This window comes from Schistocerca nitens, chromosome 1, assembly GCF_023898315.1.
Source record: "Schistocerca nitens isolate TAMUIC-IGC-003100 chromosome 1, iqSchNite1.1, whole genome shotgun sequence".
In the NCBI taxonomy this organism is placed as follows: domain Eukaryota; kingdom Metazoa; phylum Arthropoda; class Insecta; order Orthoptera; family Acrididae; genus Schistocerca; species Schistocerca nitens.
The window spans coordinates 150087723-150100336 of NC_064614.1; the positions used below are offsets into that span (position 1 = coordinate 150087723).

The following is a 12614-nucleotide window of genomic DNA, read 5'->3' on the forward strand; positions in this document are numbered from 1 at the left end:
CTTCATCCTGAATTAGACAGGTTCTTTCTGTATTACATCTTTTACATGTATCAATTGTATTTCCAGTCAAGCAATTAAGCTAGATTTACCCTCAACCATCAACAGGTGAATCTTAAAACCTTCTCAAATTTAACTTGCTGTCTATCGTTAAATCACAAATAATAACTGTCTGCTAACTCTTTCTAGTCAGTATTGCTAATAAATAACAACAAATTTCTATATGAGATGAGAAAAATTATATGAAGTATAAGGTAGCTTACCTGAGAGCATTGTTTGTTATTTTTTCACATCCTGTAATAGCTTTATGTAAAATGAGTGCATAATCATCAGCAACGTGTTGCTTCTCAGTGCCTGTGATCGCATCATGATGCTGCATTATGCCTAAAGCATCTCTTAGTGCATCTAAATATTTCAGATCTTCGGTGTTCAGTGCAGCCAATACAAAGAGTTGCTTACATACCTAAGAAAAAAAAAGTTTTAATGCTGTAATCATTGGAAATAGAGCACAAGATGCATTTATGTGTCCTTTTATACCATGATAGTATTTGGCTTCAGTGATTCAGGTGGTAATGATTAACATTTTAAGGCACCCAGAGATGTCTTAATCAGCACCCTTGCTGAATATGAAGGTATGAATTCAGGGAGGTGAAGAGAATCATTACTAACAACTGATATTACAGTGGCAACATTCCAACAATGCAGTAGTACCATTTGGAGGATGTCCGGTGACGTCAACATATGGGAGAGCAAGAAAGTCAGCCTCTCACAGTCATATTTTGCCAGTCTGCTGTCAGAAGTTGGCATCAGGTAACACTGGTGGTAGTGCAGTGTTTTAACAATGCATAGCAATTAAACAGAGTATGGTACTGTAATAAAGAGCAAATAGCAAAACTATTTGTATCTGGGAAGGAAAAATAAATGACACTTCCATTACATCTTCATTTAGAACCAAATCAATTACAAAAGTGGTTAAAGCTATAATGATAATTTGTGACTTGTTGCATATATATTAGATTAATAAGTATGGCTTCAAATATTGGTGTTACATGTGTTTGGCTGTATCTTCAAACAAATGTTAATTAAGAGAATCATTATTTTTTTTTTTTGGTCATCAGTCTACTGACTGGTTTGATGCGGCCCGCCACGAATTCCTTTCCTGTGCTAACCTCTTCATCTCAGAGTAGCACTTGCAACCTACGTCCTCAATTATTTGCTTGACGTATTCCAATCTCTGTCTTCCTCTACAGTTTTTGCCCTCTACAGCTCCCTCTAGCACCATGGAAGTCATTTCCTCATGTCTTAGCAGATGTCCTATCATCCTGACCCTTCTCCTTATCAGTGTTTTCCACATATTCCTTTCCTCTCCGATTCTGTGTAGAACCTCCTCATTCCTTACCTTATCAGTCCACCTAATTTTCAACATTCGTCTATAGCACCACATCTCAAATGCTTCAATTCTCTTCTGTTCCGGTTTTCCCACAGTCCATGTTTCACTACCATACAATGCTGTACTCCAGACATACATCTTCCGAAATTTCTTCCTTAAATTAAGGCCAGTATTTGATATTAGTAGACTTCTCTTGGCCAGAAATGCCTTTTTTGCCATAGCGAGTCTGCTTTTGATGTCCTCCTTATAACAACTAATATAGCAGTAGCAATGTTCCAATAATGCATAAGTTCAAGATTTCATCTTGTTTCTACCTCCTCCATTTGTGTCATCCTTTTCATTTTTCCCACATGTTTGGGTGTATTTTTGCAAATTTTTTGGATGTATTTCTACATTATTTGTACTTTTTTTTATCCTCTATCATGGATCATTGCTCAATCCATCTATATAAATGCAGAAAAGTTTTCTTATCCCTAGCCAGAACCCAATCCCACATACCGTTCCTGCATTGTTGCTTGGCTCATGGAATCTCCCTCCACCCCTGTGGCCTTACCATCGAATTACCCATGTCTGGCTGCCACCCTTCCTGCCACAGTGACCTCCATCTTTTCCAATTCTGCCAGTCTTTAAGCCTCACTAACACAGTGCTGCAAAACCATATCAGTCAGACCCAAACCTCCTTGCAATACCTCCCCTCCATTTGTAAAATTCTCCTTCTATGCAATCCCAATTTCATGGAACCAGTGACACACAATGAAACTCTTGCCCTGCAGGACTTGAGCAACATGTGCAATGCCACCTCAAAAAACTCTCCAACCTGTTCACTTACTACTCCCACCTTGGACTACCGCTATCCACCACCTCAACAACAACCTCCAAACCTCCCCCATGTCCCCTCACAGCTGACATACCTTGCCTCACAGACCTACTACATTTACCTCACCCTCAAAAACTCCCTCCTATCACCATACACAATCCAGAACCTAAACAGACCTGAAAAACAATCATGAGCCTTTCCTCCAAAAGCCTTAGACCCACAGAAATATCAGTCCTTTCCAAAGGCCTAATCCTTTGCCCCAATCCCAAATTAAATCATGCAGGACTTGTTGAAGACCTTCTCACCTTCTCTCACTCCCTCCAGTGGAAACACTTTTTTGCCACTAATCCTACCAGTCAGACTCAACCAAAGACCAGTGTTAAACCCTGCCTGACTCAGTTCATCCTCCATCCAGTTGTGATCCACCCTCACTGCCACCAAATCACCCTCAGCTAACTTTTCAGAATTTCTTAACCTCAAACTTTGTCTTACCATTGTTCCTCAAATCTCTCAACATACAAACTAATCTTACATCTGTGGAAAGAACCCCAGTCCACCACCTAAAAACTTGTTCCGACCTTATAATCCAGACCAACAACTTCAGCCCATTATCTATTATATAAAAGATACCAATCTTTTCCTCCACCAGCTCTCTCCACAGTTGCTGTTCCTTTACCACATGGTGCCTTGTCTGTCACTTTTGATGCCACCCCCTTTACACAAACATCCCTAGTGCCCATGGCCTTATCACTATTGAACACTATCTTTCCCAATGCCTTATGGATTCCAAATGTACAACCTCATTTCTAATTCCAATGACCAACTATATCCAACCAACAATTACTTCTCTTTGGAAGACATTACCTACAAACAAATCCTGGGTATGGCTACACTCACATGGCACCATCCTACGGCAACCTATTGTTGGGCTATATAGAGGAATCCTAAATATTCAGAATCCCAAACCACTCACCTGGTTCAGATTCATTGATGACATCTTCATGATCTGGATTGAGGGTGAGGACACACAATTCACATTCCTCCAGAATCTCAACACCTTCTCCCTCATTCACTTCAACTGGTCCTACTCAATGGAACAAGCCACCTTCTTTGATGTTGACCTCCACCTCAAAGATGGTTACATCAGTACCTCTGTCCGTATCAGACCTACTAACCACCAGCAATACCTCCACTTTGATAGCTGCCACCTGTTCCATTCCAAGAAGTCCCTTCCATACAGCCTAGCCACCTGCGGCTGTCACATCTGTAATGAGCAGTCCCTCTCAAAAATCACCAAGGGCCTCACTGAGGCATTCACAGGCCATAATTACCCTCCCAACCTTGAACAAAAACAGACCTCCTGTGTGTTATCTCTCCTGTCACCCACCACTGTCTAGCCAAAGAGGAGCATTCCCCTCGGGCCTCAGCAGCCCCAGGACTGGGAACAACTGAATCACATTGACTGCCACGGTTCAGACTACCTGTCGTCATGCCCTGAAATGAGAAATGTCCTTCCCTCTCTCTTTCCCACCCCTCTGACAGTCATATTCTGCTACCCACTGAACCTACACAATATCATTTTCATCCCTAGACAACCCCTGCTCCCAACCCCTTGCCCCATGGCTCATATCTCTGTAGTAGATCTAGATGCAAGATGTCTCATATATCCTCTCACCACCACCTACTCCAGTCTGGTCACAAGCACCACCTATCCCATCAAAGGCAGGGCTACCTATGAAACCAGTAATGTGATCTACAAGCTAAGCTGCTACCATTGTGCTGCATTCTACATGGGCATGACTACCAACAAGCTGTCTGTCCACATGAATGGTCATCGACAAATTATGGCCAAGAAACAGCTGGACCACCCCATTACTGAGCATGCCACCCAACACAAAGTTTTTCATTTCAATGACTGCTTCACAGCCTGTGTCATCTGGATCCTTACCCCCAACATCAGCTTTTCTGAATTCCACAGGTGGGAACTCTCCCTGCAATATATCCAGTGGTGGATACAGAAAAGCCTCTAGGAGGGGGCACAAAAGGTATCTTGAGATACCTTTACTTTAAACATAGTAAAAAATAATCAAGTCACGTGCAAAGTTTAAGAAAGTTTTTTTTAACTGATTACACACATATACAAGACAATGCCATCTAATGACATAAAAAAGTTACAATTGTGGTTCTCTTCCTTAAATGATGTATTTATGCACATATTCTTCCTGGCAAATTGGTTAATTACAGCATCAATAGGACAATCAGTGTCAGGGTTAGTGTTCAACAGAGCTAAGCTATTAATTCGATCCTCCTTCATTGTCAACCTCAGGCATGTCTTTGCTCACCGCAGTGTTGAAAAAATTCTTTCTTCTGTAACAATAGATGCAGGTAGACAAGCAAATATTTTGTACAGCATGTGCAGAGTGGAATAGTTAGATATAGGACAAACAGGAAATGCTTGCATAACAGAATCATGATTATTATGGGTGTTTATGCTCATTTGCTTGTATTGAAGAATTTCTCCCATTAGTCTCTTTTTAATCACAAAATAGTAGGATATTTGTGACTTTTCTTGAACAAATGCCAGACAGAATAACGTATTGAGGTCACTAGAATGGCTGCGACTTTTCTGGTGGTTATGTGTTAGCTATCTGTGTGCCAGACAGAAATGTATAAACTATGATGATGTGGACATGCTACATAGATAAGTACAACTACTTGATAACTCAATTCAGTTGAGTTGACTGATGAAAGAAACGAACGAATAGCGTGTGGGCCGACTGGCGGGGGCGGTGTGGATTGCAATGCGAGTGGCCCCCCAACGGAGGGGGCCACACCCCAAGCATCCCCCACACATATCCACCACTGAATATATCCTACATTCCCATATACTTTCTGGCCCCAACCTGTAGTCCTCTATTCCACCAATGCACCCACAGTCATTTTTTTCCTGTCTCCTACTGGTAGCCTCCCCACCCGCACCCTTTGTCTAACCTGCCGACTGCACTAATTAATATCTTCTTGGTCGTCAGTATCATTAATTGTAACATCACCTGATATCATTTATTTTATTTAATGTCACTAATTGCACTTGTTATTTATTATTTGCAAAGACTGGCCAATGTATGCTAAACTAGGATGAAATATCACTGGCAACTGTTCAGTGTTACGCAGGCGAGCTACTGCTGGGAGTTAAAGCTTTTGATGTGTGGCTCAACCTCTAAAACAATAGTGTGCCAGATATACTCTGAAGAGCCACAGAAACTGGTGCACCTGCCTAATATTGTGTAGAGCCCCTGTGAGTATGCAGAAGTGCTGCAACATGACATGGCTTGGACTTGATTAATGTCTGAAGTAGTACTGAGGGAATTGACACCATGAATCCTGCAGGGCTGTCCATAAATCCATAAGAGTACAAGAGGGTGTAGATCTCTTCTGAACAGCACATTCCAAGGTATCCCTCATATGCTCAATAATGTTCATGTCTGGGGAGTTTGGTGGCCAGCAGAAGTGTTTAAGCTCAGAAGAGTGTTCCTGGAGCCAGTCTGTATCAATTCTGGACGTGTGGGGTGTTGCATTGTCATGCTGGAAATGCCCAAGTCCATCAGAATGCACAATGGACATGAGTGGATGCAGGTGATCATACAGGATGCTTACGTATGTGTCGCCCATCACAGTTGTATCTAGACGTATCAGGGGTCCCATATCACTCCAACTGCACTTGTCCCACACCATTACAGAGCCTCCACCAGCTGGAACAGTCCCCTGCTGACATGCAGGGTCCATGGATTCATGAGGTTGTCTCCATACCTGTTCACGTCCATCTGCTCGATCCAATTTGAAACGAGACTCGTCCGACCAGGCAACTCGTTTCCTGTCATTATCAGTCCAATGACGGGCCCAGGAACAGTCATCAAGGATACACAAGTGGGCCTTTGGCTCCAAAAGTCCATATTGATGATGTTTCGTTGAATGGTTCGCACACTGACACTTACTGATGGCCCAGCATTGAAATCTGCTGCAATATGCAGGAGGTTTGCACTTCTGTCATGTTGAACAATTCTCTTCAGTTGTAATTGGTCCCATTCTTGCAGGATCTTTTTCCAGCCACAGCAATTTTGGAGATTTGATGTTTTACCAGATTCCTGATATTCAAGGTACACTCTTGAAATGGTCATATGGGAAAATCTCCACTTCATTGCTACCTCGGAGATGCTGTGTGCCGACTATAACATGATGTTCAAACTCACTTAAATCTTGATAACCTCCCACTGTAGCAGCAGTAACCGATCTAACAACTGTGGCAGACCCTTGTTGTCTTATGCATATAGACGTTGCTGACCGCAACACCGTATTCTGCCTGTTTACATCTCTCTGTATTTGAATACGCATGCCTATACCAGTTTCTTTGTGCTGCAGTGTATAATCTGAGCCAGACATTGCCCAATAACAGCCTTCACTATTTTCTTCCCTGGTAAGTTACAAATGGTTTACCTCTTTCGGGATAAACAAACGTGATCTCAACTTCCCCCATTCATTTCACACTTTTCGCTGGTATGTCACACAGTGGTACCAAAGATACTTCAAGTACTATCATCTCCAGTGGATCCTGCCTCCTTGGCAGAAAGTATGGGATCTGTCATTACTTGTCCACATGGTTGTGAGTGGCATGTCAATAGCAAATCTAGGCATCTGGTACAGGGTAGATGGGGACCAAGGAGGACTCAAGATGTTACACTGATTCCCCTAACCAACATGTTTGAGGTGCTGTTTTTTTCACTGAAACTGAGTCTGTGGCACTCACTTCACCTGTTTTGGGGAGACCTGCTTTATCCCTTGTCAAATGCAAGAGGGTAGAGGTCTGTTAATTGCCAACAGTTCAAATATACAGTGAATAATGGTATCCTTTAGGGAAATGGTAGTAAGGGACAGGATGGAACACTACTGTGTCAAGCACCAACCAGGAGTAAGTGAAACTGAAGTAGAAAGGTACTAAGTGAGAAGGAAATCGGTGATTGCAGTCAAAAGTACTGAACTAAAGGAATAAATTACTCCTGGAGTAAATTTTTCATTTACTTCCAAAGTAAATTTGTTGACTCCATTACTGGTGGAGAGCACCATTGAAGAGTATGCTACTATGTTAGTAACTTCACGAGGAAACAGGGCCAGAATTTACTCCTAGGCAGTAGTAGGAGTAAAGTAAGAGAGTAAGGTGTGATCTTCAAGTTCTGTGTTTTAAGTGTCGAATTCTATGGATTACCTGGACTACGAAAAATATATGGAGATGGAGGAAGAGGTGAAAATCGCAAGAATGAGGGTTGTAATGGAGAGAAGAAACCCATTTGTGATGTATAGTGACAGTGATTTCAAAGAGCGGTTTGGGTTTTGTAAGGAATCTTTTGAGTTGCTGCTTGGTATGCTGGAACCATTACTGCAGCATAATTCTGACAGGAACTGTGCTTTGTCTCCTAGGCTGCAGCTTCTTTGTGGACCGCAAATCTTTCACACAGATATTTATCAAATCATAACAGGAGATCTCATTAATATCCATCATACTACTGCTGGGAGAGCTTTTAACAGTGTGATAAACAGTTAATTGCCTTAAAGCCACCATATGTGTCCACACCACAGAGCCAAGAAAGTATATCAAACAACAAAAGGAAATTCTATCGAACTGGTGGTTTCCCAAATGTCACAGGGGCCATAGATTGTGTACATATACCCATACTTTGCCCTTCTGGAGCACAAGCAGAACTATACAGAAATTTCAAGAGTTTCTTTTCTATCAATACACAAATCATCTGTGATGCCAATATGAAGTTTTTGAATGTGGTAAGCCATTGGCCAGGTTCCACGCATGATGCATGCATTTAGGACAATAGAAGAGTTGCTGCAGAATTTGAAAATGGACAATATGATGGGTTGCTTGTTGGAGATAGTGGATATGCTCTCTCCAAATGTCTTATAATGCCTATGTTCCAATCCCACACAGGAGCCAAATGGCACTACATTTTGCTAACAGATGTGTAACAGAGTGCGCGTTCGGTGTTCAGAAGAAAAAGCATTCCATCTTCAGGCCACAAGTGGCCCATTGGGACTATCTGACTGCTGTGTCATCCTCAGCTGAGGATGCGGATAGGAGGGGCATGTGGTCAGCACATTGCTCTCCCAGTAGTTGTGATGATTTTGTTTTACCAGAGCTGCTACTATTCAGTCAAGTAGCTTCTCAATTGGCATCACGAGGCTGAGTGCACCCCGAAAAATGGTAACAGCACATGGCAGCCTGATGGTCACACTCGACAGTGCTTAACTTCGGTGATCTGACGGGAACCGATGTATCCACTGCGGTTTGGCTGTTGTCTGGTGTTTGGAAGAAACATTTCCAAATTCTCACTAAAACAATGTGATTTAAACCAAACATGTGGGAATGTTATTGTGGCCGCTGCAGTTCTACACAACTTTCACCCTGATGATGTGGAGGTGAATGACATCAAACAACATGCATTTCAGCCAGAAGCAAATGCTGCAGGCCAAGCTGTCAGAAGGCCCTTATAATAAAATTAGAAGTTAGTGTAAAGACTTTTCCTTCTTAAATGAATAAATAAACCACCGGATTTTCACTACTGCACTGTAAAGCTTATGTGTAATTCTCTCTCTCTCTTCCCCCCCCCCCCTCCCCACTCCCCCCGCTCCCCTCCCCTCTCGCCTAGGGGATTAACATTCTCATTTTATTTCTTAATTGAGTATACAAAGTCACACAACGTTTTGATTATTTTTTAAAAAAGGCTACCTTTATAATATTGCAAATTCAGATAAATAAACACAAATATTATGCTATACCAGAAACAAGAACATATTAACCAATTGAAAAAAAAATATCAGGAAAACAAAAGATGTATACATATGAATTTTTTCTTATTCATTCACAAAAACCCAAATTTCTTGATCATATTGACTGAAGAGCTGGAACCTGAAGTTTTTTCCATCACATTCTTGAACTTATTCATAATTTCCCTTTTAAGGTTATGCTCTTCTTTGTCTTTGTATTGCATTCCTCTCATATTAAACACATTCTTAAGGAATGAAGCTCATCTTGCTTTTTTCAACAACTCTCAGTTCTTCACTACAACCGCATATTCTCTCCCTCTTTTGATGGGCACATCTTCTGATAAGCTTCCTCAAGAGAATGCAGGTGGGGGTTTGTGACTATGGGATAAAGTTCCACCTTCAGCAGTTTCATTGCTAACTTCAAAGCAGTTATCATCATCAAAGTTGCTTGAAAGTATCACAGTATCTTCAGATGTGTCATTGACATTAACTCCAGCTATCCCCTCGAAAATTTGTGGGATCATATCAACAACCATTTGGCTCATATTGTCGATCTTCGTCTCACCTACTCTACTGCCAGTTTGATATTGTTCTTGATTACATTTAGCTTTCATTTTCTTTGCTTTCGCTTTCATATCCTTCAAAATTATTTTAAGCTGCTGTTGTGATCTTTGTGTAAGAGCTTCTGCTTTGTATTAAACGTGTAATTTTTCCCAAGCATCCTTTTTGTTTTTATCATGTTGCATCATGCTTTTTAGATTCAATAGTAGTTATGTACTTTTTCATTACTTCAGCAAACCACTCTTTTTCATTTTCTGGTATGTTTTTTAAATGTTTCTTGGCTATCTCCATGTTGCTGGTAGCTCGTATCTAAAACTGTCACTTAAATTAATACATGTCACCAAGCAACAATGGACATTGGTAGCTGTAGATGGCAGGGTTACAAAAAGATTCATCAATTAATAGCACATTTCTTTTTAATAATACACAGACCTTATCATTAATTAGTACAATAGCATTTAGATTTTCCAATTTTAATAATTCAATTTAATAATCCTTTCTAGCTTCTAAAATTATACCGATGAACATAAATTACACAAAAGATGATTCAATAATGTCTGCTGACAATAAATATTTTCCGAGAGGGAACATAATGCATGTGCCAACAGTATGCAGCAATGGCTTAATTCTTTAGCAAAAAGGTGTTACTACTTTAGTTACAACTAAAGATGTAAATAGAAGTTGAGCTCTCCAAAAGTTACTGAAAGAGTGTATTACTACAGAAGTAATTTACTGCAGTAGTCCAGACTGAAGAAGTTAGAGTTACTACAAGAGTAATTTATAATAGTTTGTTGCTCACAATGCTTAGTGTATATGCTTGAGCCCCTCTGTAAACAAGTTGAAGAGGCTATTTCAGCAACAATTGAGTGATCAAGGATGCATCCAACTGCAAATTGTGGTGCACATTGGAATAAATGATGCCTGTTGTCTGGGCTCTGAGGTCATACTTGATCATTCCAGCAACTGCCTGAGAAGGTTGAAATGACCAGCCTTGCACACAGAGTTTCAACAATTCTCACAATTTTCAGCATTGCTCCCAGGACTGATCGTGGCTCCCTAGTGCTGAGTCAGTTGTAAGGATTGAACTGAAGACTTCCAGAATTCCTTCAGAAGCTAGACTGTGACTTCCTAGGCTTGCACCATAGGACTGAGAACTGTAGGGTCCCCCAAGTGGGACAGATTTACATTACAACATTAGAGGCAGCTATCCAGGTAGCTGTCTGTGTGTGAGGTGCACAGAATGATCTTTTTGGATTATGTGACTTTCCATCCAGTCCAGATAACAACAGCTGTATGAGGCCCAGCACTCTAAGCATAAACTCCAATTAATGCCCCCTACAGGTGAGAGTAGTTAACTGATGAAGCATTCACAACACAGTGCCAGAGTTTGAAGCGCTCCTGAAAAGCAGTGAAGCACACATCTACATCTACATGTATACTCTGTAAAACCACCATGAGTTGCATGGCAGAGGGTATGTCCCATTGTTATTATGGTTTCTTACCATTTCATTCACATATGGAGCACAGGAAGAATGATTGTCTGAATGCCTCTGTGCATGCAGTAATTATTCGAATTTTACCCTCATGATCCCTGTGTGAGCGATAATAGAGGGGTGTAGCATATTCCTAGAGTCATCATTTAAAGCTGGTTCTTGAAACTTTGTTAATTGACTTTCTTGGGAGAATTTGAGTATCTTCAAGAGTCTGCAGTTCAGTTCCTTCAGTATCTCTCTAACACCCTCCCACGGATCAAAAACCTTTGACCTCTCATGCTGCCTTTCTCTGTGCAATGTCTGTTCAAAATATTCTGGAACATTTGTAATTTCCCGCCAAAAGTGTGCTGGAGCAAATTACAGTTGGCACCCCTACACACACCTGTGTTTAATTTGTAACTGCCAGAAGGTTTATTGTTGTATAAGTGTTAGTTGCAAATTTTGAGATGGTATAGTTAGAGGAGCAATGCATCTGCATTAAATTTTGCATGAAACTCAAGAAAATCTGTAAAGAGACGCCCCAAATGATGCAGGAAGCCATGGTGATGAGTGTCTAAGCCATACTTGATGTTACAAATGGTTCACACAGTTTAAAAATGGCCAGATGGAATTTAAAGATGACCCTTATTCAGGATGCCCTTCGATGTCTACCAACGGCACTCACGTCATGAACATCAATGAAACTGTGTGTGCCAATCAAAGACTGACTGAGAGATTGCAGAAGAATATAACATTTCAATTGGATCGTGCCAAATCCTGATGCAGCATCTTGGAATGCATCATGTTGCCACCAAGTTTGTTCCACAGATCATGAGTCAAGACCAGAAAGATCTTCTCCTCATGATATGGGATGTGTTTTCGGATCACACAAATGAGAACAATGGAGAGAAGAGAATCAACAAGAAAGAGGAAAGCCTTAAGGTTAACGGATCCTGGCTTCTCATACTGCAGCGAACGACCGTCGCAGGTAGCAAGAGGAGAACCGCACCGGAAATGACCGCAGAGAAGCCCTCAGACGTTGGCACGCCAGGTACATATAGTCTGCGGCTGCGAGCTCAGCTCCAGTTCACCACCGGCAATGGAGGGTGAAGCTTTGACAATGCCAGCCACTCGTGCTGACGAAACGTCAGAAAAATCATTAGATGAACATCGGTCGAAGAACCCAAGATGAAGCCAATAGGCAGTTTGTCAACAAGTGGCCACAAAAGCCTTAACAATTTTGTATTACGCCTCTACGGGGAGGAGATTTGCAGATTGTACCGATGCCTTGACCAACGATGGAAGAAGAAAGTGCAACTGATGTCCTCTCTCGCCTTTCTGTCATGGTGCCGAGATGAATGTGCTACGCCGAAGTTCTTGAGATGTAAGCGCCTATTCACCACCGCCCAAGCACATCGTATCTACGACAGAATGGAACGAGCTTTTCTTCGTGAGCGAATACATGCAACACGGAGAGACTTGGCAAGAACGGATCAGGAACTTCTGGACATTTTCTATCAACTAATAAGCAGAATGCATCGAGACGACTGGG

At 41.5% G+C, this 12614-nt stretch overlaps 1 pseudogene; it reads right to left on the minus strand.

Annotated features, from left to right (window-relative positions):
- LOC126243660 (lysosomal alpha-mannosidase-like) overlaps positions 1–12614 on the minus strand; it is a 275619-nt pseudogene that overhangs the window by 80817 nt on the left and 182188 nt on the right.